Raw genomic sequence first — 26,286 nt, 5'->3', positions numbered from 1 at the left:
TGAAACTTTTCTGCCTCCATTATTTCACCCCTCACATGGAGTTACATAAAAGGTCTCTGAAAATGCTACCAACAGTCTCACAGTTACATGGAGGATTTTTGATCCTCGATTTTTTTCTCCTCTCTCACAGGACTCTGAGTGAGGATAAAGCCTTTTCTTTAGAGCTGGCTTCCACATCTGCATCAAGATCCTCCCTTAAAAAAAAAAAAATCAGGATTTAAAGTCTACTTATTCTGATTAGAGGTTTCAGTCTGTGTCCAGTTTATTTTTCCTTTAAATAAGATAGGGTTCATATTTTCTTACAGCTTCCCAACTTTGTTCTGTTCTGTGTCCGATGTAATTGATGACAGATTAATGCCCATCTGTCACAGTTCCACACTGTTCATTTTTAGTGTAAATATTCTGTGCTTACTCTTCTGGGTGTTACAACCTGAAAAGAACCAAATCCAAATCTGTAATAATAACATTACCAGAATTAGATATCAATGACAAGTCAAGGAAGCATTGCATATGCACATACATATGTGTTTTGCAACACCATGGTCAGACAGAGAAAACTACCAGTGGCTCTAGAATAAGGGTGTATGCAACAGAAAGAACCACAAAGCTGAGGAGCAAGGACCTTGGAACTACAGGAAGAAAAGGGGGCCAGAGATCCAGCAGATAGACACAGGGATGGTGATTAAAACAGATGTGTAGATGCCCCAAAGGATAGCTCAGGTAGATAATCTTTACCTATACAACAGCAACAAAAGCAATTTTTTGAGTTTAGGCTGTATTTCAGAATCAGGTGTGCAGAATTTATGGCTCAGATTCTATCCTGAAATCCTGTCTTAATGCTGTGGTGGTGACATGATAGTGTTAATACTAGGATATTACTGTCTTACTACCATAAACATAACTGTGTTTTGGTGTCTGACCATGCACGACTGATCTGATCAGCTCCTCCTGGGGCCTGACTTAACTCTGCTTGCAGCAATTGATGGAGAATGTAGACAGAAAACCAAGCAGTACTGAAAATATGACATGAGGACAGAAACATCCTCTATCTTACTTGCATGATCCAGCTGCAATTCAGTCCCACAGCCAAAGAACCCCATTGAAACAGTTGTCTTTTCACCTTCACCATCAGGTACTGACAGTTTTAGGTACCCAAATATCCTATGAAATCAGGAATCAGTACCAGATCTTGTAACAGACCCATAACAGCAAAAATTGAGGCATGGATTGAAATGATTACAAGCTTTGTCTCATCATCTGTAGGAATCAGGAAAATGAATTCTCAGAGAATAATTTCCATAGAATTCCACAAATCATGGACCTCACAATGGGGTCCCAATATATGAACGGGTCACTAGAAAATGCACAATGAGTTCTGGATGTCTAAGTGTTACTATGAAATGAGGAAATCAGCTACAATGTGTTCAAAAGAGGAGACACTTGGGTATCACAGTGTACAGGAGAAGAAACTGGAAGAAGACACTGAAAACAAAACCACAGACAACAAGGAAAAAAAAAAAAAAAAAAGAAAAAAAAAAAAGAAGGATAAAAGAGCCCCAACAATGTTGAACAAAGAAGGCGAATATTAAACAAGATTAAAAAATAATTAAAATCAAAGACCAGAAGGTGAACTATGTGAATCGAAACAGAAGGTAGAAAAAAATGAATGCAGACACTGCAGCAGAAAAGGAATGAGCAGCAGCAGTGCTGAGGTTTGTAGAAAAAGGAACATAACATAATAAAAATGAATAACCAATCCTTGTAGGAGGAAGCAAGAGCTAAAGCAAAATTAAGTGACACTGAGGCTACTTTCAAGTTGTGCTGGAAGATAAAAAGCAGAATCAGAGGAGAAATGTGATCACATGCTGTGTTACCAGGAAATATGACAGTCTGAAAACATTTTTTAAAATACCAACTTAAAAGCATAAGCATAAAAAATAGATATTGCAACAGCTGTACAAGTGAGGAATAACAACTTGAATGTAGATATCTAGTATGACCCAAATTTCATAGAACTTAGTGTGAATCCACAAGAATATCATACCCTCTCTTCATTAACAAGAGTATGCAAATTAGTAACATTAAAACAAACAAACAAAAAGAAATGGCAAAACTAGTAATCTCCAAGTTACTTTCCAAATCAAGGACAAATTAATTAGTCACTATTGCAGCAGAATTGGATACTGATCATGTTAGAACAACCAAAAAAGGACATTGTATCCTTAAATAGGAAAACAGTACATGTTGGGTAGTAGCATTGGAGGAGTATCCAGGGCTAAACAGTGAAAATCGATCTTTAATTGATCAGCCAGCCCCAACAAATTTTAGCTGGACTTTACTCACTCAAAAATACAAAGTAACCCAAAAGGTAAAAGTGTATTAAGGAAGGAAACTTGACAGGCTTGGCAGTTCATTTAAGGTGCTGGCAAATTGTTGGTACATTTTTTTCACCCTGCAGAAAAAAGAGCAAATTAAAATCACCAATGGGTACACACAAGAAAATAAATTATTGGGTACCACAGCCAGGGTGTAGTTACTGAGAACATTGGTGAATATTTATAAAGAGGGTTTCACACTAGCCATACACAAAACACTGAAGCAGGCTGAAGAGACAACTGAGCTCAGTAAATCCAGAAACCATGAAACTGGACAACTTCTTAGATATTGTGTGAAGAGCTGAAGAAATTTTACAGGAACAATGTGAGGGTTAAAATCCTACCAAGTTAATAAGTAGGGGAAGGGGTGCAAAAATTATTCAAGTGGTAGCCTTCTCTAATCAGTGTCTAAAGGAGTAAGGGGGTGGGGGTGGTCAAAAATATTTCACAGGTGAATACAGTAATGGGTAAGACTGTAATAGATGCAGCTGTGTATCCAGCAAACAGGACCAAAGTGTTAGCCTGGTCCTAAAAAATACTGCAGACAAAAGCATGTGATGGCAAAAGAAATAGGAAAGAAACAAAGAGAGGAATTAAGAGTTTTATTGTTATTCTCAGACATATGGGAAATCTACATATTTGAAGCCACCATGGAAAAGTGAAAGGTTTTTCAAATTTAAAGACTTGCATATTACACAAATCAACTTAATATTCCTTTGAACACAAATTTTTGAGTTATCAGCTGGAAGATATCTTTGGGATAAATACATGCAGATAATGGATTAAAAAATATATGAGTGAGATGGAAAGATAGATACCTATGTACTTTAATGAGAGGTGTGCAGGTAGTGAGTGGGACATTAAATAGTAGAGATTTCATATGCTTATCTAATGTATTTGCATTTAATTTGATGGGCAATGACGTTCTGAAAGCATCTATATAGGAAAATGGAAGTTTACACATTCTAGGAAATTACAAAGTAGATCTATGTTATTTCCAACATCTATTTTTCATTAGTTTCAGGTGTTATATACACAGCATGAGAATCTATCTGGATTGTTACCTGGACTGTGTGATGATCTGGTGTGCAAACCTTGTTACAAAAGAAAATATTCCAAAACTTAAAAAGAGTAAAATGAAAATGTTGGCTTCAGTAAGTTCTATTTCTGAAGGCTGCACACCATTACATGAAGCTTTACATTATATTTGTGATTGAAGACACTTTCTGTAGTGTTGAATATTTTAAAATATTTTAGAAATATTTAGATTTAGAAATGTAGAAATATTTTAGAATATTTTAAAATAAATATGTGTAAGTCAGAGGCCTTGTGTTTGTCTTAAGAAATATTAAGAAATGGTAGAGGCCATAAATTCTTTAACTGTGGAGATATACTGATAATGAAAATACTACAAATCTGTACTTGCAAGCATGTACCAATTTAGTAGAAAGATTCTTTCATTCTCAAGAAACTGATCAAGTAGCTTTAGAAATGTCCAACAATTGTTCTCTTGCTTTGGGAGAATAACAGCAAATATCCATCACCATGAAGAATCACTCAATGCAAAAGTTATCTTTTTCAGTCTGGAAAAAACACTCACTTTATGTACTTTGTCATGTGGTATCTTGGCAGTTAGATCACACTTTGTAATTGAAAACCAAACTTTATCCAAAGATGTTTGGTGCTCTGTGCTCTCAGTCAGATGGCTTCAAGTGCATAATAAAACTTACACATCTGACATTGTTGTAATTGAAAATAACACACTGGCTTTAAGCTCATTTAAAACTACTCCAACTAAGTCAATGGACAGAAGAAATTATGGAAAAAACGTTACACCTACACCTATAATGAACTATTCAGTAATAGAATTACAGCAAAATTAAGGGAAGACCCAATAAATCCAGTAAAATGTTAAAACATGGCATTACAATTTGAAACAATAACGATGTTTTTATGGGATTGTACATTTTGCAGTTCCACAGCATCTAAACCACTGCATGTCTTATTTCATCCACTTACTGCTTATTTAGTAATACAGTTGGGAATCTTCTAGGTATCATTGTAATACTAAAATGTTTATGGAAAACTTTTGCATATTGCAGCAATGTTATTTGCAAATAATCACCAAAGGGTCAGTATGAGGCAGGGCCAAAGCATCCCCAGTGCTGTCCAGGCAGCAGGCACACAGCAATAACCAGCCAATGCAGGTTAGGAGAGTGCATGGTTTAGGCAACTGAATCAGAAGATCACAGTCACCTGAATGTATCTCTGGAACGAAGAAGTGTTTGAAACATGAACAGGACCAATGCAGGAGAAATCAATCCTAACAGTGCAGCAGGGACCCCCCCAGAAAACCAGGTACCACAGACCCTGGAGTGCAGGAAGAGGAGAGGACCAGAGACCAGAGAGACCTGACAGCTGCCCACTGATACAGAGGTGAACTGTGTAATGAAGCTGTACCCATAACAAGTACCACACATGGGCTGGTTTTAGGTGTGTTTATTACAAGACTGCCATGAGAGCAACTGGTTGCCCTTACCCTGTATTTCAGAGACACATGTGCCCATGGTAAACACTGTCTGAGCCAAACCTTTAAGGGACCTGTGTTTGGGTTAGCATTTTTTAACTGCATTGGGCTGGTTTGGCTGGATGCTTTTGGGGAGTAACTGTTAAATTTAGATGCATGAGAGATGACTGGCTGGAAAAGTAAATTGAAACTCTGTTTTTTTGTCCTTCATCTTTGAAGTCTGCAGTTTTTGTGTCTGCGTAGGTCAAGAATTTCAGAGTCCTAAGAATGTTAACCTCAGAAGACTGGTTGCCTCAAGACAAGGACAGATTTGATGGGTTCAGAGGGTGATACAAATGAAAACAGTGATGGTGAGGCCATCAGCTTTGGTGCTATGCATTTAAGAGTAATTTGTCATCAGTGTTGGGAACTCTGTGTTGATGCTTGAGCATTTAATGTGATTGCAGAGATGTTTTAAAACAACTTCCAATACAAAATGAAATTGAAGCTTGTGGAGCTCTTCAGCAGAGAAAAATCCCTACTGAGCTGTATAAAAATATGTTATAAATGAACATAGAGTGCCAGAGCTGGGACCAAATGTCCATTGCTAGCCAACTTCATTTTGTTGTGGATTGATCTTTCTTCTTTCAAAGCTCAGCATTCATAAATTGTTCTGGAAAACCTCAAAGTTATTTGAAAAGGTCTATAGCAAAATAAATTTCTCTATGCAAAATGGCTGCTTAACAAGATTGTCTCCTTGAACTTTTCACATGATTGTGACAGCCACTTTCATTAACTAATGGAAGTTTTATAGCGGATTTTCCCACTACTCCCAAGTCACTGTTTACTATTATTTTATGGAGAATACTTTACCAATTGGGTCTTTGAAGCAAAGGAAAAGACATTTGGTGACATTCCCAGACTGCTATGTGGCTTGTTAGCAGGGCTGCCCAAGAGACAGCTTGCAGGAGAACCCCAGCTCACACGGGCTGCAAAGTTGTGCTGTAACTAATTGGCCCATGGGGATTAATTCAACAGCCATTATGGTCACTGAAAAACTCCCTTTGTGTTAGCCCTGCTTAGATTGAAATTAGGAAGAACAGGAGCTTCATGAGGAATGGCTCCTCATTAGTCATGACAGCAGAAGGATGGTGTGTGTGTAGTCAGATTTTGCAACAATAGAGTCACAGAATCACAGAACCACTAGGTTGGAAGAGATCTTCAAGATCATCGAGTCCAGCCCGTGCCCTACCACCTCAAATAAACCATGGCACTGAGTGCCATGTCCAATCTTTTTAAACACATCCAGGGATGGTGACTCCACCACCTTCCCAGGCAGACCATTCCAGTACTTTATTATTCTTCCAGTGAAAAACTTTTTCCTAATATCCAACCTGTATTTCCCTTGTCACAGTTTAGTGATCATTTAGGAGAAAAGGGAAGAGAGAAGTTTAAGGAGTAAGTGGTTTGGAAGGCATCTGAGGCTTCATGAACCCAATATCCATCATACTGTAGCTGGATGAATTTGGGAACTGATCAGGAAATGACTCTTTTCTCAGCTCACCAGCAGAGAAAATGTTCACTTGGTATTTTAGGAAATGTCCTTTGCATTCCATCTGGAGAATCCCTGGGTAATTTTATGTTAAATGGTTGCATTCCCTCAGGGCAACAAATAAAGATGTTTTCAGTTGCCTGATGAGAAAGAAGAGACTAGAAAAGAAGAAAAAATATCTGGAGAAGGAAGACAAGTGTAGACTAGCATTTAGGGTAGCAGAAAAGTGTGAGCAACAGAAGTGAAGGGATTTTTTTATCTTTTATTTTTCCAAGTCATATGTCTTTGTGAAGTCTCTGTTGCAAAAGGCAAACCTCAAGTTTTCCTGATTTGCTATTTTTCATTTATTGAAGGAAAGACAGTAACATTTCTCCTAGCAACTAAAGATTTTTTTCTCCAACAAGTTACAAATGTGGAATAAAAATAAATAATAAATGTTCTGACTTTGAACTTCAGTGGAAAATCTCATTTTTACAGTCAAGCTTCATCTTTCAGAGAAGAAAAAAAAAAAAAAAATTACAAATGTCTTTTTTTTTTTTTTTTTAATCAAAAAGTAGCTTTCAATTTCAGTGAAGTTTCAAAACTTCATAGAACCTTGAATATTTTTGTATCAGTCCAAAAGCATATTTTGTACATTCCTAAATGTGACACAATGAACAGTTCTCTCAGCTTTTGAAGATGGGCCATCCTTCTGAACCAGGGTCATCCAAGGTCAATGCACTATCCTCAGCACTAACAGTGTGAAGCCCATGATTAATCATTTCTATAGATGGGATAAAGGCATGAGACTGCATTTTTCCTCCAGATACACTCATTACATTGCACAAAAATTGGTGGGAAAAAATTAGCCTTGAGACAGGCAGAATGTCACATCTCTAATTGAGATGGCTTGTGCTTATTTCAAGATTAAATTTTATATAGTGGGTGTACATGGTTGACCAAGTACTGTTTTGGATTCTGGCTGTGTGGTTTCATAGCAGCAAAATTCACTTTAATGCATACTGGCATTGCCGTAATTAAATTAAATTCATAAAAGAAATCTAATTTTTAAAAACTTTTAATTTACTTTTATTTCTATATAAATGCTAAAATTGAAAAATTTAAGCACACATAGTCACAGCAGGAGCCAAGGAACTAAATATGCAGTCCTACCTCCAGACCCCTTAAATTGGCTACTGTTGAGGCACATCATTTACATCAAAAGAACAGAATTCCAGCAGAGTGTGTCCTCATTCATTACTGTGGCAAGTGAGGAGATGCACAATCAGATTACCATTACACTATGTAGATGCAAAGGATCAGAATAGAACCTCAAAGACACATACTCTGGGCTCCTCAAGTAAAAGATTTCCTAAATGTTATGCAAAATATTATGTGGCATTTAATCTTCTAAGAGATTTAAAGAAAATGTCTTCTACTTTATACATTTAAGGGAGAAAGCCTTTTGTTCATCACATTGGACAGAACTTTTATCCTTAAACTGTCAAGATGATAAAGGCATCAGCATACATTTAAATTCTTTACCTTGAAAGATGGTAAATGATGTATGCAAAAGAAAACCAGATTGCACAAGAAATTTCTTTACACAGGGATTGTACCATGGAATAAAGCCTATGTAAAAAAAAAAAAAAAAAAAAAAGTGGGTTTTTTAACCTAATGTTAATGCATGATGAGGTCAAGTGCCAAACAAATCCATCCAACAACAGGCTTTTTTTTTAATATGAAAAAAGATGAAAAAAGCACACTTCTTTCAGATATAATAATTTTTTTGCTTTGCTTTTGCTTATATTGATGGACTGTGAAGGTCAAGAAGAGATTGATCCACAGAGGCCAGTAAAAGTTAGAAGTAATTTAATTAGAGTTGTCCAAATCTGAAATATCTTCTAATCCGATTATATACTTATTTCTTGAGGGACAGTGTGTGGGCATCTATATTTGCTATAAAATATCCTTTTTTGTTATCTAAAAGGATTCAGTTATCAGCTCCTTTTTAAAAAGCAGAATGAGTCAAGAAAATAAAAACCTAAAGAATTTTTCCATAGTTAAAAAATAGAGTATGCTTATATTAGTTTACATTTCAAATTAACTGTATGTATGTGTACATGTACCTTATATCTATATAATATATATAATTAAATGGTCTTTTGGAGTCCAAGTAAGTGGAGACACAGTTGCTTAGATGTGTCGTGAGGATCTGTTTTTGTGCTGTGCTGCCTGCCTTAGGTGGCTGGTGTGATTCATGGTAACAGAGGGCATAGTCTGGGACATTTAGAGATGTAATTTTGTCTAACTCTCTTAATATAAAATAGACAAAATGCTTTCTGTGAAGAGGAAGGGTGTCATCCATCAAACATTTTTAATCCCTGCTTTGCCATGGTCATCCTTTGAGGTTTTTAAGGGTACAAAATGTACAGGAACTGTGAGCACAAAACCTGAAGTGACTCTTAACTGTGAAAGCAAATGAGTCATCATGTGAAGGTGAATATGCTGTAAATGAGAGCAGAGAGGCTGGGAAGCCAACTGGAGAATCGACTAACAGCAGTGCAGTCTGCATCACAGAGCCCTGAGCTGTGGAGAAAGGTCTTCCACTGCCCCAAAATAGTAGTGCTACAAAGAGGTTTCTAGGAATGCATCCCACCCTCAGATAAGCAGGAATTGCAGCACAGGAGAAGAGATTTGCCTGAAAATTGTTCACTAGAATTCTTGAGGTAAAGTAGGCATGGTTGTATAGAAAGCACAGGAGAATGAGTTCCTTCGTCTCCCTGTGCCTATTTGTAGAACCAAAACAGAAACAAAGGGGATGTTTTCATGAGTGAATTACATTTTTAAAAATTCCCCTCCCTTTCTGTTCTTAAATCCAGAGCCAGAAATAGCAGTACCAAAATTCTGTGAGAAAGACCACTCTTGCCCTTCTGGGAAATACCATCGTTATCTCTATAACGTCTGTTGCTGTAAGATTTGGAGATGTTTTGCTGACTGCAGAGATCTGGATGTTCTTCAGATAAGGAATTGAAAGTTTGTCTCATTACCAGATGCAAATCTCCACTCTAAGGCCCATCCATTAGCAGGTTAGACCGTTGAAGTACATTGAAGCATAACTATCGTACAAATCTGGTCGGATGTCCTTGACACGAGAGTTTGCAGCGCTGCTTTCAAGAGATTTATAAATATGAATGGACTGGTGATGCCAGCCAACATGATTAAGATGCTCCCTAAATCAACGCTACTACTGAGTTGCCCAAAAATGGCACAGAAATAATTTTATTTTGATAAATAAAATGTCAGCAATAAAAAGGCCTGTGAACCGAGTGCTGTGCCTCCTGAGCTTTCACTTTTTTACCTTAGATGAGCAACTGATACAAACAGCAATTAAGGGCTTACTTTAAGCAAGGACTTAAGTTCCATATGCTCAAGTGTTTTGCCAAGCAAGAATGAGGTTACTCATATACTTAAATATTTGTCTTGCTATTAGACAAAGAATGCAAAATTTATATCCATGCAAATTTATCCACATATAACAGTTTTGCAAATCAAGGAATGTGTTGTATTTTTTTGAGCTTGCTGCATCCTGGGAAATGGAGAATATATTATTCTGTCTCACTGTTTCTTTACTGCACAACTGAATTTCTTGAGGAATACTGGGCAGACCATGCATTCCTAATGATAAATATGCCAGCATGATGACAACTGGTTTTACCTTGAACATTTCCCTGGATAGTGAATTTTTTCTCAGCTGATAATAAAACAGCCCAGTCTCCCAGAGTGAAAAAGTACTTTCCTAGGAGCCATGTTAGTCCATGTTGAATGAGAGCTCTAAAAGCAAGAAGTCACATGAATGATTTCTTAGACAAAAAAAAAAAAAAAAAAAAAAAAAAAAAAAAAAAAAAAAAAACAAGAAAGAAAAAGAAAAAATAAAAAGGCTGGCCTAAAAGAGTTTACACAGCTGTGAGTGATAAAATATAGCAGCCATGGCAACCCACTCTCCAGTATTCTGATAATGCATCAGAAATGAGGCTATTAGAATTATTAATTCACATTAGCGGCTATTAAAATTACTACCTGCAGGTTCACAGCCTGAAAATCCTTTTCTATTTCTAAGAGAAGGTTCAATTGCAGAAGGAACCTTTTTGCTAAATAGGTGCACTGTATTGTATGCTAGACATTATGGGAAGTCCAACAGATAATAAAGCTCACATTGAGCTTTATGAAGCTGCTTTGTAATGCAGGCCTAGCAGATGTAATACTTCATTCTTTTAATGATGGCAAAGAACCAATACACCCCTAATAGCAGTAACAATAACTGGACTCTTACTGGTTCCCTGGAAGCTAATACTAGAAATCCAACTTACTGCAGGGTATTTCATTAAATAGCAAGTGACATACAAAATGCTCTACACTGGTCGGTAATAAACAAAGCCAACAGAAACCAGCAGAAAAACTGAGCCAGGCCCATAGAAAGGTTTTGTAGAGATGCTGTGGTGAGGCTCAGGGAGTCCTGCAGAGATTTGGCTACATCCTTTCCATCCCCCATTAACTTAACTCAAAATGCAATTGCATGCTGTTTTAAGTAAAAGAAGAAACACTATTACACCAAGGCCACAGCAGGAAATAATCAGGGGGAACAGCAACATGGCAGAGAAAGAACATTTTATTTATGGAAATGAGCAGAAAAAGTAACACACCAGCTAGAAGCCAAATAGGTACCAGTAAAAATGGAAAACAAGCAAAGAACATGAGCTTGGATCACAACCAGTTTTTAGGAATTCACATCACAGTCTATCTTCTTTAAGATCCCATGTACCAAAAATGGTTATGACATCCAGTGTTCTTTTTAAAAATTATAATCCTCAGAAAAAGAAGTGGAAAACAAAAGTGACTGTAAAATGAAATTTAGCACATCCCCACAGGCTAGATACAGCAAATGATGAAGGTGTACACAATGGAGCTTGAGTATCCTTAACACAAAATGCTATTCTAAATTCTTTTTCCCTGTTCTCTACCTAACTCAAAAGCTGCCAGAATTTCTTTGGGATTTATTTTTTACAAAGTTCCCTCTGTGCCTGCAGACATTTGTTTCTACATATTCAAATTTTACTTCCTGCAAAACTCTGTCAATAATATCTCTATCTGAAGAAGTAGATATCTAGCCATCTAAGCTTCCTTTGGAGCATGAAATGAGGCTTTCAGCAAAGACACTCTTATTTTCATAAATGGTGGCAAATAATCTTCTAACAAATAAAAAGGTGGTAATACTTAATGTTATTAATTAGATGACCTAGGGTTTATTTCTTGCTGGGGATGTCCAGACTGACAAACATTGGATGTCTGTAACACAGTCTCCTCAATATTCTTGGGGCTGCACCTAGAAAAATTTAGCTCCACCAAAAACAGCTACTCTGGGTACACTTAAAATACTAAGGAGGTGGAAGTAGAAATTGGGCTTAGTCCAGTTGGGAATGCAAAGTCGAAGAAAATTAGGCATGCCAGAAAATGTTATTGATGGTCTTTACAAGAGATGACCAAGTAACAAAAATATTTGTCAATGACCTTAACTGTAAGACTTCCAAAAACTACAATTCTGTGGTATCAGTACCCTGCCCTTTTCCCATTTCTCCTCAGGCATTCAGACAAACATTGCTGGATATGGTATTACTCACACAGATAACAGCATCCCTGCACAACCAAAGGGCTTCACGCATGAAAAAAGGAATTTGTTATTTCTTTTCCCCTACTTGCTGTTCATCAGCTCAAGTTCATGTCAGCAGGATGACTCATGTGCTTCTGTTTAGCACGTGCTTAATGCTCAGCTGAGTGGAGCAGAGCCCACAGTGGCTGCAGAGCCCAGTTTGCCAGTGGGATGGGAGAGGAGAGCAGCTCCTGCCCCAGGGACCAGCACACCCCTGCCACCACACCAGCAATTACTGAGCACTGCTTCATGCCGTGGGGAGTGCTCACCCAGGACCCCACAGATACAGCCACCCTTCCTAAGGTCACAGAAGTGTCAGGGATGTGTTTTTGCCTCAGAACTTGCTGACTTGTATAAAATGAAAGTTCCGGCAGAAGTGGATTGGTTTTGACATCAAGTTTTGTTTTCCAAATAAATGCTGGGGGAAAAAAAACTACCATAATCTTCTAAATCTTCTAAAAGGTGAAATAACCTTCCTCTATATAGTTTCTATACAAAGGACTAATGAGCAGTTATTTTTCCCTGGATCAAAAAGAGATTTTCAGGAAACATTTGAAGTGAGAGACAAAAAAAACTTTGGAGGGAATAGCTGGAGAGATCACATGAATCAGAACAGACACTAGAAAACAATACAGAGTGGAGTAGGCAAAAATCACAAAATGTTTTTTCAACTTTTTCACCTTTTTTCAGCTTTTCACCTCACAAGGTGGAGACCCCAAAAAAGCTGGCTGAAGGGGGCAGAGGAAGTAGTGAATGTAATAAAGCATTTTTTTTTTCTTCTCACACACCATGAGTACATCTGCAGAAATTTTCAGTATGACACGATAAGCCCCTAAAAATACACCAGAGTACATCCCCCAGAAAGCTCAGTAGTGGAAGAAGAGGAAAAGCTGAAGTATCCAAGTCTATTATTAAAAATGTCCACAGATTAAAGAAAGAGTCAGGTGCATAATAAAGTTTAGTTGGAGGATTGCTGAAGGATAAATGATGGAATTCTCCCCATGCCCCACACATCACTGCCTCAGAGTGGCTCTGCACAGGGAGCAGACACTTGCACAGAAAAATGGGCTTTCCCTATTAAACTATTTCTAATAATCTCATCTGACAAAAGCAGTTTAAAACCACTTGCTTCTTTCTACTTTAACATTTTTTGTGTGTTTTCTTTCAGATCATCTTTTACATCACCACAAAGGAGTAGCTTCCATACACTGCTGATTGACTAAATGACTGCTGCTACTTTTAGTCAATTTGATTTTAAATTAATCTCGCATTAAAATCTAAATAAGGGAAGATTTCAGTTTTTACTTGGAAGATGGAAGGAAGAGCAATGTGGGACTGTACCAGCTGCAGCTTTAGAGCTTTATTTGGAAGGCTACAAGGACACACTTTATTTCCTTAAGGATCTTAAAGGCCTGAACTAATTAGTACTTATTAGAAAACAAATTAGAAATGCATTTTATTTCTCCATATGGTGAAAGACGGAGCTACAGTAAAGGGGTGGGATATCAAAAGAGCTGAGATGTTGATTTGCAATGCATAATTTATTTGATTAATTTTGCCTTTTATTTTATGTCTATGCATTGTCTATGAAGAGATAACAACTTCCTTCAATGTAACCATTGTTCTGAATTATTTGTCAAATAATTTTTGCTATGTAACTCATCTGTGAACAATTCATTGAATATATTTGATCATTACAATTCAAAATTATAGTGGCAAAAATAATTGATATTCAGGTTACCTTAGCTTTTTTTATTTGATAACATGGGTACCACTATGACCTTTTTAATGTGAGTGTGCTTGATTTTACTACTTCATTTTTATCATCATAAATTCTTCAAAATTAACGCAAAACTGCTTGAACTAGAATTGCTATGGAAAACAGGCACTACTAGAATTAGGCAGAATTCACAGAAGTTCAGGCCTTTTTCTCACTGTTTTGTGAATATTTCTGCCAAGATGTACTTCATGTATGTAGAAGGTAAACATGGTCAGTGAGTAAACACAGTTATAGAAATCTGATTATTTAAAGTTAACGAATACTCTGAGACAAAGTAGAACTGATCTCAGTAACTGCTGTCAGAGACACCTTATGTCAACCCTGTCATAACCTCATAACCAATTAATTATTTCTGTTTGGTAAAAGACAGGGATTTCCAGTATTCTGATGCTGGAAGGAAGACCTTGCTGTTTATTATGATCTGAGTACGTTAGAAATGGGAACCCTGATCACTTTGCTGATCACTTTTTTTATTTACTCCTGTTCAGCACCAGGCAAGGCCAGCACTAACACCTGCTGAATGCCACCACAGAGATGGCTCCTGTCCTGTGCTGCTGGAGATCAGAGCATCTCAATTTCACAGCTCTTACCCCTCTTTCCTGAGTAGGACATCAACATAAAGCCATGGCTTTCAGCCTTACCTCTATCTCTGGGACTAGTTTAAATATGGAAAGATGGTGTTTTCCCCATGCCCAAAGTTCAGGTCTTTAATTTCTGAGTAGACTGGTACTCAACAGGCTTTTATAGGAACTGTTTCTAGTAACCTGCCAACCACATTTGTTGCGAACATCATGCAGTGTGGATGTCAGTACTGCCAGTGTACTAGGTGTGCTTTCACCCACCTACTAAACAGAGCTCTTCAGGGAAGAACGGGCAGGAATTCCAGATTTGTTCATCCCAAGCAATTTCTCATATTTGTTTCCTCTAGGCAATTTCAAGAGAGAAAATTATGCACAGATAGAAGTAATTATGTCTATATGCATGCTGACCGTGTAATTGCAAGAACGATTCCAAATATTCTTTTTAATTCCCCCTACACCTGCCTCACTCTAAATTGTCATCTTTAGATCCCAGTATATGGAGGGCACCTGCAGCCTAGTCCCATCAGTAAGACACCTAAATCCTTTGGAAACAACCACATACCCTTTACACTACTAAACATTCCAAGAAAAGGTATTTTATATACCTACTAGAAAGAAATATAAAAAGCATCTGTGTAAGCATGAAAATTTGGAGGAATTGATTTCATCCCTGGATTAAATGTTTTTGTTCACTATTTGTAGATTCCAGTCAGACATGATTTATTTTACTTCAGTGAGAGGAAAAGGATAGGAGATCTGTTATCTCCCTTAAAACGACTTTTGGCTAGAAAATGCTTCTATGATGCATTTCTCCATCTATGCTATAGAACTACATGCTTAATTTATACAAAGTGTAAGTATGAATGGATCATACACAGTTCAAATTATGAAAGACTTGTTTTTCTCTGTTTATTTCCTTTTTTTGACAGGACTGAGCTCACCTTTCAACCACCTCTCTTAACAGCACTTTGCTAATCTATATGTAGTTTATAAACTCTTTTCTCCCTTCAAAAATGTTTTCTTCATTATGTTCCACACTCAGAACTATATTTCAAAGTGCCACTTTAATCCTTTTTATCTTTCTGATAACTTAGGGAGTTGGTCGTTACTTGGTTATTCTGGTCACATTTCACTGTTCTTCACTGAAATCTCAATAGAGAAAGAATGCTTTAGGCAAAATGAACTCTGAACTTTTGTGTCATCAAAATCTTAATGTGAGTATATTGAATACATCCTGCACAGCTAAGTCTAAAATCATAAGAAACATACCACATTATAAAAATTGCACAAAAGCGGATGATTTTGTGAAAAACAAATTTCATTTCTTGGTGTTATTTCTTACAACTCAAAGTATTTACTGAATAAAAAAAAATTGAAAATATTTATATAAAAGACAAGAATGGCAGTTCAAGGAAGATAACACCCAGAACCTTCTGCTCCCTCCTATACAAAACATAATGCTTTTTATTCTCCATAAGCTATTAAATGTTTTTGTTTTCTAAAATTACAAACCTAGGATGTTTTCTTCATTTGAATACTTACAGGTCATGATGACACCATAAAAGCTAATGTGCATACTCTTTTTTTAAATACCATTACAACTCCAAGGCAGTAGTGCTTATCATAAAATTGTGTTTAAATTTAAAAAATATATTAGCATGAGTTAAAGTGTCCTTTTTTTCTTTAATTCTTTTAATACTTTATCTTTCAGGGATCAAAAGAAAGCTAGTTATTTTCTAAAATAGCCATTTCTGACATAGGTGTTTTGGTACATACTCTTCATGTATGTCCCCACATCATTATTGCATTAAATCACCACTTCTAAAGAGGATTTTGTCTTCTTCACTTCATGTTCTGCATTAGTTATCAAACCTGCTGCTTCCTTCTTGGTACAGACCAATTTTTCACAGCTTAATACTCAAATTATTATCTTAAAATTCCTAAAATGCAGTTCCACTGTGGCTTAGCCACTTCTGCTGCTTTTAAAATCACTACTTATTAATGTTAATCATGTTAGAATGCTGGGTTTTCTTAACTAGTATAAGAGCTTAAGTTTTTAATCTGAGTCTTTTTTTCCCCCTCACAAATTTCCAGAAAATTGCTAGGATTAAAATACCACAAAGATTTCCTTTCAACCCACGTGAGCCTGAAAGCCAGGTTGCTGAGAAACAAACCTTTTATCCCATTCAAAGGACATACATGCAGACTTGATGTAAAGCACAGTCTGTAGTACATGTGTGTTCACTTCAACAGGACATTTGCCCACCTTGCATGCTGTGGTTAACTAAAACAATTGAGGAAAGCTGGTTACAAGCAGCTATTTTTCCCTTCACCTTCATCCTGTATGTATCTGTCGCTCATTTTTTATACACATTTTGAGTGTCAGTCTAGGTTAACTACATAAGGCTTTTAAGCTGTGCAGACACTGAAGGATAGTGAAAGCTGGGTTTCCATTCAGAAGAATAAAGGTGACCCCACAGAGGAAGCCAAGCCAATCTACTTCACTGTAATTGATTACCTGGGGGAAAGGAGATGGACAAATGAACCCTTCACCCTCAGTGCTCTCCAAGACAGGCAGTGTATCCCACCACTGGGACTGCAGGAGATAAATGTGACTTCTTCTCTGGCAATATGTCAGCCAGTTTAAGCAGCAGCTTGGAAGTCTGAGGAACAACTCAATTTTGCAACCTAGATTTTGGAACTGAGCTGAGCACAAATGCATTAGACCAGATATTTCTGATTCATCATGAGAACCAAAGATAACTTTTTTGCAAAACTATATTACCATTAGTTGTCTGAAACAATGCATGCCTCAGTCCTTGCAATTCTGTTGCTATTATATCCACAATCTTCTTTCTGAGGATCTTCAAGAAGGAAGATGAGGATAAATAAACGAGTTTGGAACCTTAATGTGTCCTTCAAGTTTTTTTTCAGGTTCATTTGTGTTAGTAGAATAGCACAGAGACTGTTCTGGTCTCGTTAATTGTTGGTTTCTCCTTAGCAGTGGACAAAATCTCGGATGTCTCTTGTAATTTCTTAGATCAGTCAGTGGTGTTTGATACCTGTGGTCCTGTGTTGTGATAAACAGCACAGCTTTTATGCTATCACTCACTTGAGTGATTTCATTCTTTCCTCTCCAAACGTCAACTCCAGTTCCCACTGAACTCAACAGCAAAACTGCTTTAGGCTTCAACTAAAACAGGTTTGGGCCCCAGGAGATGAAAGAAAGTGATTTTGATCAATTGCTCATCTGCCCAAAGAACACTTTCACACAGGTTCTGCCAGGCTATATTTTAGTGCACCTCCTCTATGTGATGCTGAGAGAGATAATAACACAGTTTGGGCTGTTGTGCTTTCAAGATGCAGGTGACACGCTGCTCTATGCCTCATTTTCATCAAACCCAGATGGTGCAGCATCTTTGCTTTGCCTGTGCCTGGCAGAGATTAATACTTAGATAAGGGCAAGCCGACAGAAGCTTCATTTGGACAAGATGGAGGAGGGGCTATTGTGTAAGGGAAAATAGGTGTGATCTTACTTCTTTTCCACTTCCCATTTGAGAGGATTTTGACCTGGAGCGTGTTTGGATTCCTACTGCTATTTCAAATCGCAGGTGGCTTTGAGGGCCCAAGACAGATTTTCATATCTGCTTCAGTTAGACATTTATCACATTTCTTCTTGGCTTTGGACACTGCCACCTCTAATCCATGCCTTTTTAAATTCTAGACTTAATTATTGTGATGTGCTCTATATGGGGCTACAGATGAGGACCAACTGGAAACAATAGTGCGTGCTGAAACCAGCTGCTTGCCTGGCTGGCAACAGGAACCACTGAGCACATACTAGATAGCTTCTCTGGCAAGAGTTATGTTTTCCTCCCCATCAAAGGAATGGTTCCCTCCCTATTGAAACTGGCTTCTACACTGAATTAGTGTTAAATGACCTGGGTCCTATCTTCTTGAAAAAACATCTCCTGCCAAGTGAAGTCTCAAAGCAATTTCTGACAGTATAATGTTAGAGCTCTAGATTTAAACAAATAGGAGGCAGTAGCAAGGCTTTTAAAACAAACAGCTCCCAGCTTCAAAATTGGCTTCCCCAACTACTCCAACAGAGCCCAAATGTGTTAAGCTTGGCACTGTAAATGACCCTTCACTTCTCCGTAGCTTTGGATTATCACCACACTTATCACAATAGACTGGTTTGAGAATCCTGTAGTAATTTCCTCGGTATTCATGAGCTTTTTAACAACATCATTAATACTGCATTGGAGTTCTGGACTCCTCATGAAATTATACTAAACTGACACCAAGAGCTTGAACTTTGGATTCTTATTTTAGAGATTCCATCCGTGACCCATTGCCCCTCAAAATGTGTGGTTCAGATAAGCACTCTCAGGATTCAATATTTTTCTGACCTGCCTCTTGGGTCAGCAAAGTGGTTTGGAAAGCTCAAGAGAGTAGCCTTATTTATTACATTTCAACACTTATTTTTTCTAATTCTTGCTAAAACCAGGACCTACAGAAAAAAATCTTAGGACATAAAAAAATTCCTCTCAAATTCCAGAAGGCCTTTTTGTTTAGTTTTAAGATAGGAAAAGCCTGTCACTTCTTATTGCAGCCAAATCATCCATTACAGGCGACAGCTTAAGCAGAATACCCCTGTCAGAAGTTTTACTACAAAGTATCTAATGCAGAATACTTAAACATTTTCTATTAGACAAATATTGTTATCTGTATCCACGTCAGATAATGCTATTCTCCATCAGCAGTGAAACTGCCAAAATGGTGTAAGACACTCGGGACTGAGCTATGACTTTATGAGAGTAACAGTGGCAGAATCTGGTTTTTATGATAATAGACCCAAGAATCTAATTCCTTCCTCCATTACTCCAGCTGACCAGTTCAGATATTGTTATCTGAATACAACGTCTCTGTCTCAAATACTCTGAGTAAATGGGATTTAGATATAATTTATAATTCTTGGAAGGGAAAATATTTCATTACTTCCTATATAGACTACATATGCCAGTAATAATTTAAATTCCTAAAGATATGCAGGTGCTTGGATGGAAAAAGTAGACATTTTGATTCCTTAGTCTCTGCTTTGCTTAATTGGATTTTACTGAGCATTTTAAATCGGCTGAGACTTTTGATCAACTGCACATTCACCATCACTTCCAAGAGCTTTCACAACACTACAGACCTGAATATCTATCTGACAGACATATTTTTGAATCTACTAACAGTTCCTTACCAAGATATTTTCATCAAAAATGTAAAACCTTATAAAAAATTCAAATGTTTTGGTTCAGTTGAGGCCCTCAGTTAGAATAATGTCATCTCATGTCTGCACGGCATGGTGTTGTTTTTATTTGGGGGCTTTTAATGCTACAGTGATAGTGATTTCAAAGGTTCTAGCTCCTTTTTAGGAGATAACTGCACTATTCTTGATTTTGATCTTTCACCACCTTGCCACAGTATGATATTCCAGGTTTCTTGTTTTGAGTAAATGTATTTTTTTATCATTGCAGCTTGATAAAACAGAAGCCCATTTTGAACAATAAAGCATAAGTAATGTATTTCTATTTTTATATGTTTTCTTGGACATGATTGCAATTTATGAGAAAAACCACTATAATTATGAATGCAAATGACTTCACAGTTACTGCAACAGATTTTGTTTATATATGTTAAACTATGCTGAGAAAGAGCCGGCTTTGATCTGGGAAACTCATTAATGTCTTTGCAAAACAGCAATCAGAACACGGTATACAGGAGCGATAGTGACTGTGGTTCACCAGGATGTGAGTCAAACAACGCCAGCTTTGAAATTCAGACACCCTCTTGTGTCAGTACACAGAGGTGGATCATAGGCAACACAGTAAGACTTTTTAAATTAAAGTATTTTAAGACTGTGTTTCCAGCCTGATAGAAATAATACCATAATTTATTAAATCAATGGAATTACGTTTCCTACCAAGGCAAGGCAGAAGTTCCAGGAGGACTGGCAGTGCATCTCCATATCCTGTGAAATCAAAGAGGCTGAGGGTGCAAGCTTAAGCATTGAGCCCTTGATGTCTGTTCTGCATTCTCTTTCATAGTGGTTTGGACTATTCCCCTTACATCTCTTCAACATGAAGCTTGGATTCATCCCGAGGTTAGCTTCCACCAAGGAGCAGCATGGATGAAGCCATACTGTGTTTAGCTGACTCCATCTGTCACCATCCTCCAACATTAACCCAGAAGACCTCGTACTCTCACATGCAACCCAAAATATTCACACAACACTCCAGGGCATGTGTATACTCTCCACATCACACTTATTGAAATCCCACTCTTGAGGCTGTAAGGCGGTTTCCTCATTAGCAGCCTGGCCTGTGGACCCAGGCCTGACGACAAGAGCTGTTAACACCATGTCAACAGATGTCTGAGGAGCACTGAGGAGCCAGCCTGGGCCTCACAGAGACAGCAACCCTCCTTGCAGGGTGAAAAAGGAAATCCCAGGACGGGAGAGCCAGCCAGATGCCCTGAAGGAACCACCAGGGTATTGCACCATCCAGAGGCCATACTGGTAGCACCACAGGACCTCAAAAACAGTAGTTACCATGAGAGTATCCCAACAGCAACACCTAAAAGTCATTCCTTGCCTTCTCCTTACGCAGTTTTCTGATACCTGTTCACACTTAACTCATTCACAGTTGGCCAAGGTGAGCTTAGAAGGACCTCTGTGGGCCTGACACAAAGCACAGGGAATATCTGTGAATCATCCAGCAAATGGGCAGAAGGTGGGCACTGTGCCGGGCAGGCCTGAGAGCTGGAAGAGGAAGCCAGGAGGTGTGGCATGAGAGGGGACATTTACCAGTGACTTCAGTGTTTTCTCAGTCACCACCACACAGATAGCTTTCTGCAGGGTGGTGGGAACAAGGCCCCTCTTGTAGAAAATGTGAGATCCTCTCCTGGGTGTGGTGGGGAGCAGATCACACAGCAATATGGGGTGGTGCCCCTCCGTCCCTCTCAAAGACATCCCCCTCCCTCCAGCAGGGCGTTTGAACTGGCAGACACTGAACCCACTCCCCCTTGGCAAAGAGCAAGATCTCACACTTAGAATACTGAAAGGCTTCCTAGACCTGTCAGCCAGAGCAGCTGAAAGCCCTGTGCACCCAGGTTTTCACACAGAAATCTGAGCTATCACCTAAGAGATGAATAATAGGAACTTGGGAAGCGAGGGAGGATGAATCTTTTGCATGAACTCATGCTCAAAACCCTGCTAGAAACCCTGCCTGGAAGATCTGCAGGGCCTGATCCTGCAGTATGTAGGATCACCCTTCACTTTGATTGGCTCCACTCCATACCAAAAACATGTTAATCAAAAGTAGCCCTTCATTTTGGTTAACTCTCACATGGTTTTCTATCTGCTGGACAGTACCACTTTTTGCAAAGATGTAGTAATTGTCTGTGCAGCTACTAAAGCTGTGTGGATACTTGTTGACCAAATGGGTTAGAGATTGTGCTCTGGCCTGATGGCAACTAACTCAGTCTCATTTATGCAGGACATCTTCACCCAGACTTCCTCTGGGGAATGGTTACTGACCCACGTTTACTCCCCTAGCGCTGCCTGCCTGTGCTAGCTCGCAGTGAATAAAACCACACTGAAATCATGATGACAATTATCAGCAGTGCTCAGGTCCACACCCTCATTAGTGTATCAGTTCAACTATGGCCTGCTTAATTCACTGAAATGTGAAACTATTTCAAGTTGATATAAGCAGGGATTGAAATGAATTCAAGTTACAGAGCAACGCTCTGTCCTTGATTTATCCTTTAGACTGAGAAACTTATCTTTGGACTGGAAAATAGGTTACCAACTGAACAAAATTAACCTAATCTGTTTTAATACATATGAAATTGAGTTTGATGAAGACAATTTTCCATGGGGCATAGACAAGTAGCAGAGTCTCAGAAACATTGACTTAGTTCAGTGTTTCTTAGGCAAATCTTCTGATTAGTTGCCAAAGAATTGTTTCTTTCAAATGTCTGCAATACCTTACTCTTCACTGGGAGGTGACTATGGCTGGCAGCATTCTCATTCTGAGGCAGTGGGTCAATAGGTTAATGTCTTGGCTAAAGACCCTGAGTGTGTCTTGGCAGAGCTGCAGCTTGGGCCAGAATGCAGCCACAGACCATAATAGCGAGCTGTACTGCCCAGCACTCCCCTTTCACCAAGGGAGAGATTACACTCAAATATCCCTCCCCTCTCTAAATACCTGTTGCTGCCTTGCTGGGTTTCAGCATCTGCATGCAGTCTTGTCGCTGTGTCTAGGGATACTAAACTTTTAAGGTACTTCTTTTATTTTTTTTAATGGTCAATGCAGAAAATCTAATTTCAGCAGCAAAAGTGTGGGTCTTTGGAAAATTAGCTCCAGCACACCTCCGGTACTCTTTAGCCATAAAAAAGGTTACATTTAAAAGAAGAAATGGTTTGTTACCACTGTTTCATCACAAACTTTTTTTTTTTTTTCTTCAGGTACCACATTTACATAATTAAGAACCATTTATACACTTTGGTTCTAAATTTTAATTCACCTTAAACTCTTCAAAATAGTGTGTCTGTACTTCAATGGAGACTTGGAGAGATTCTGAATATATGAATTAATGCAAAATGTGTTATTTATATACTGACTGCAACAGGATCATACGTGTATGCCGCAAAATTTAAAATCAAGGCAGCAAATAAAAAAGAAGCCTTTTTAATAAATCCGGTAAATTCTGTTTGTTCTCAAAAATGTTATTTCAATTAGATTCAGGGAGTGATACTGGATATGTCAAAAAATCAATTTCATTAATTTTCTCATGTTTCATCCAGATACAGTATCACAAAGGTCTAGAAGCCCTTTTCTAATTATGGGTAATTGGGTGAAAGAACATTTGAATTTATATTAACATGTGAACTTTCTGCATGAAGGATGCAGAGCTTTCCAGCAACGTGCTTAGTATTTTACTAAGAAGCTGAAAAAACATCAGCTCCTATTCAGTGTATGGCAGTTCAGGTTACTCACTCTTTTATAAGATTGCTCAATATCTTGCAGGATTAATTTGAAGTGGGGTTCTTGGCCATTGGTCACAGCATGTTATTTTCTGCCTAGCTGAAATCATCTTCATTCCAGTCAATAAAACCCAAGCACCTTTTGGATTCACTACATGCAATTGCCAAGCTGTTAAAGTGGGCTTTGACCTTTTTCTAGTCTATATGTAGTACCTGGTTTTTGTCTGTTTATTACTCATTAAGATCTTTGTGATGGAAGAATTTGCCCCAAAGGAGGAGAAATAATTGAAGGTTTTATGATATGCTATGGCATGATGAACAAGCCATGAAGGAAATCTCAAAAACAACGTAACATATAAATGTCAGAGAGTTTGCATCCAAACACAAATCTCACTGGAATAAATCAAGGACTGTTACTAATCAGAGTCTGAAATAATCTTAAAGAACAAAGGTGTGTGTAAGACTTTAACTACAGTGATGAAAAAAGAGACTGTGTCATGATTATAAATTCTGCAATGATGACAAAGAAGCTTCAACACAGTAAAGCCAACAGAGCAGTTGAGAACAAAAAAAGCAATGTCTCTGGATAGATTTAGAATAACATTGAATTTAATTTTTTTTCACAGCAAACAAGATGTTCTCTGGCAAATGATATGAATCCTTTGTCAAGGCTGTCCAGATGGCCTTTGTGAATAAAATACTGCACACAGCAGTGACATACTTGTTGGACAGATAACTTACAGATTTGGAAACAGCCTTTTGGAGAGCTTCTTCATTAAACTAATAATGTTTCTGGTGATTTGGTTACAAGAAGCCAAAGGCCTGGTGACAATTTCACAAAAAAGAAAGTTTTAGCTGCTATGACAACCTGAACAACTGTGTTTCTCCTCATGACAACCTGTCTGAATTATATAAAGTCATGAACCCATGATGAAAAATAGATTGCAGAAAGGTCTGTAAGAAATGTTAAACTATACCTGGGAGATGACAAAGAAAAACCTGACACAATGATTCTGTTACCCTTTTCATAAAATAAGATTGAGAAGATTATGAGGATGTTTAAAACTGCTTTGGCTAGTGCTTTGATGCTTCTTTTACAGACTTTTTTCCCCAGCAAGGTAGGCAAAGCTCAAAACAGTTCTTTGGTTGACTTGATTGGCAACAAAGTGGTCTCAACACAGTTAAAAATAAAGTAGAAAAGACAGGATCTTTTTTTTAAGAAAAGTGAGGCTTGGGGAAAAAAAAAAAGACAAACACAGCAAATTCAATATAATTGTGAGGCCTTTTAAAATAAAATTTCCTATTCCTTGTTCAGACTCTCTTTTAATTTCTTTTTCTAATTCTATACCAGGGAATTTGCCAATCCAATTTTCTAACAGTACCATTGGGTTTCTCTGTTATCTCTCTACTGCCCCCTGTAAATTAAGTTTTACAAAATTTTCCACATGTATTCCATACCAAAAACGTCTTTCTGTTTCGATTGTGTCTTCCTGATAAAATAACAAAACGAAATTCCACTCTGTGGTGGTGGTGGTTTTTTTCAAAGATATTTTATGAAACATGACATTTAAGAGCAATATTCCTACAAACATAGGAACAAGGAGAAAATACTGGAAACAACCAACATTCTGGAAATGAACCCAGTAGATCAGACCAGTATATTTCTTGCTCTACACTTTCAAGCACTGATATGAAACAAAATTTACTCACGCAGAGTCTAAGAGCTCCTCCCAGATCTCAGTCCAAATTCTTGCACTGCAAGAACAAGAGCAGCAGATGTATAAACTAATTATATTCTATTTGTTTGAATAATACTCCTATCATTATATGTAATCACCTGAATAAAGATCTGTTTGCTAGTGGCTGCTTCCATCTCCTCCAATGAAGCTGACTGACTGGAGGTAATCCACTGCCTAGGAGTTAATCCCTCTGAATACGATTCCCTGAATTTCTAGTTAATCCACTATAGCCTACAAATGGGTTCTCCACTGCATGTTTAACATCAAAGTATGCCAATGTAAATGTTCCCTAGTTAATAAATAACCCAAACAAGCATTTAGCTGAAAAGCCATTTAACATCAGCTGTAATAAGTGACAAAGAAAATTATGATAGAGAACATCTCTTGAAGAAGATGAGAGAGGGCAGAGGAAGGGAATCTGGTCTGTAATGAATGCAGTTCTACTGCCTGTTTACTGTGACTGCTGCACTGTAGCCAAAGGGGGTGCATGACAACCATGCAGTGCTGCTGTGACAGCTTCCATTTCCCTAATAACATTGCACCCTTCCTAGAGTTGTTCTATCAGATGTAGCACGTACGAAGTAGTGCACATAATTCCCAATAATATGATATAATCACACGGACCTTTACGGATGAATAGATTATATGAGAAGGACACTAATTTTCCAGCTAAAAATAGAGCAAGACAAGAAATACAAAGGTACATCTAAGACTGTTCTTTACCTACTTCTTAATGATTATGGACCTTTAGTCTGGCAAAACCTTACTTTGAAAGAACTGCTATTTTTGTTTTTTTGCAGCAGTTATCTTAGTGTAAACACAGACACTGATACACCCATTATGCAAGCAAATGGAAACAACTGAAGCTGATAAAAACAAGTTTATAATCTAAGGGTCCATTATCATCATACAGGGCCTGCTTTTCTCCTTTGAAGTCAGTGGGATTTTGTCATTGCCACCAATGGAAATATAGTCAGATATTTAGTCCATATGGGAAATTTGCAATGTATTACTTCTTTAATCACAG

At 37.8% G+C, this 26,286-nt stretch overlaps 1 long non-coding RNA gene across 1 annotated transcript; it reads right to left on the bottom strand.

Moving 5' to 3' along the window:
- Positions 1 to 2,325: 2,325 nt before the first annotated feature.
- Positions 2,326 to 25,279, bottom strand: LOC130250422 (uncharacterized). Its single transcript, XR_008839972.1, has 3 exons — positions 25,231 to 25,279; positions 7,958 to 8,044; positions 2,326 to 2,452 (listed from the first exon to the last, which is right to left on the bottom strand). It is a non-coding gene; the product is annotated as an uncharacterized LOC130250422 (long non-coding RNA).
- Positions 25,280 to 26,286: the final 1,007 nt, after the last annotated feature.

This window comes from Oenanthe melanoleuca, chromosome 2, assembly GCF_029582105.1.
Source record: "Oenanthe melanoleuca isolate GR-GAL-2019-014 chromosome 2, OMel1.0, whole genome shotgun sequence".
NCBI lineage: Eukaryota > Metazoa > Chordata > Aves > Passeriformes > Muscicapidae > Oenanthe > Oenanthe melanoleuca.
Note: the sequence above shows the minus strand (reverse complement) of the source record. Positions and strands in the feature narration are given on the sequence as shown.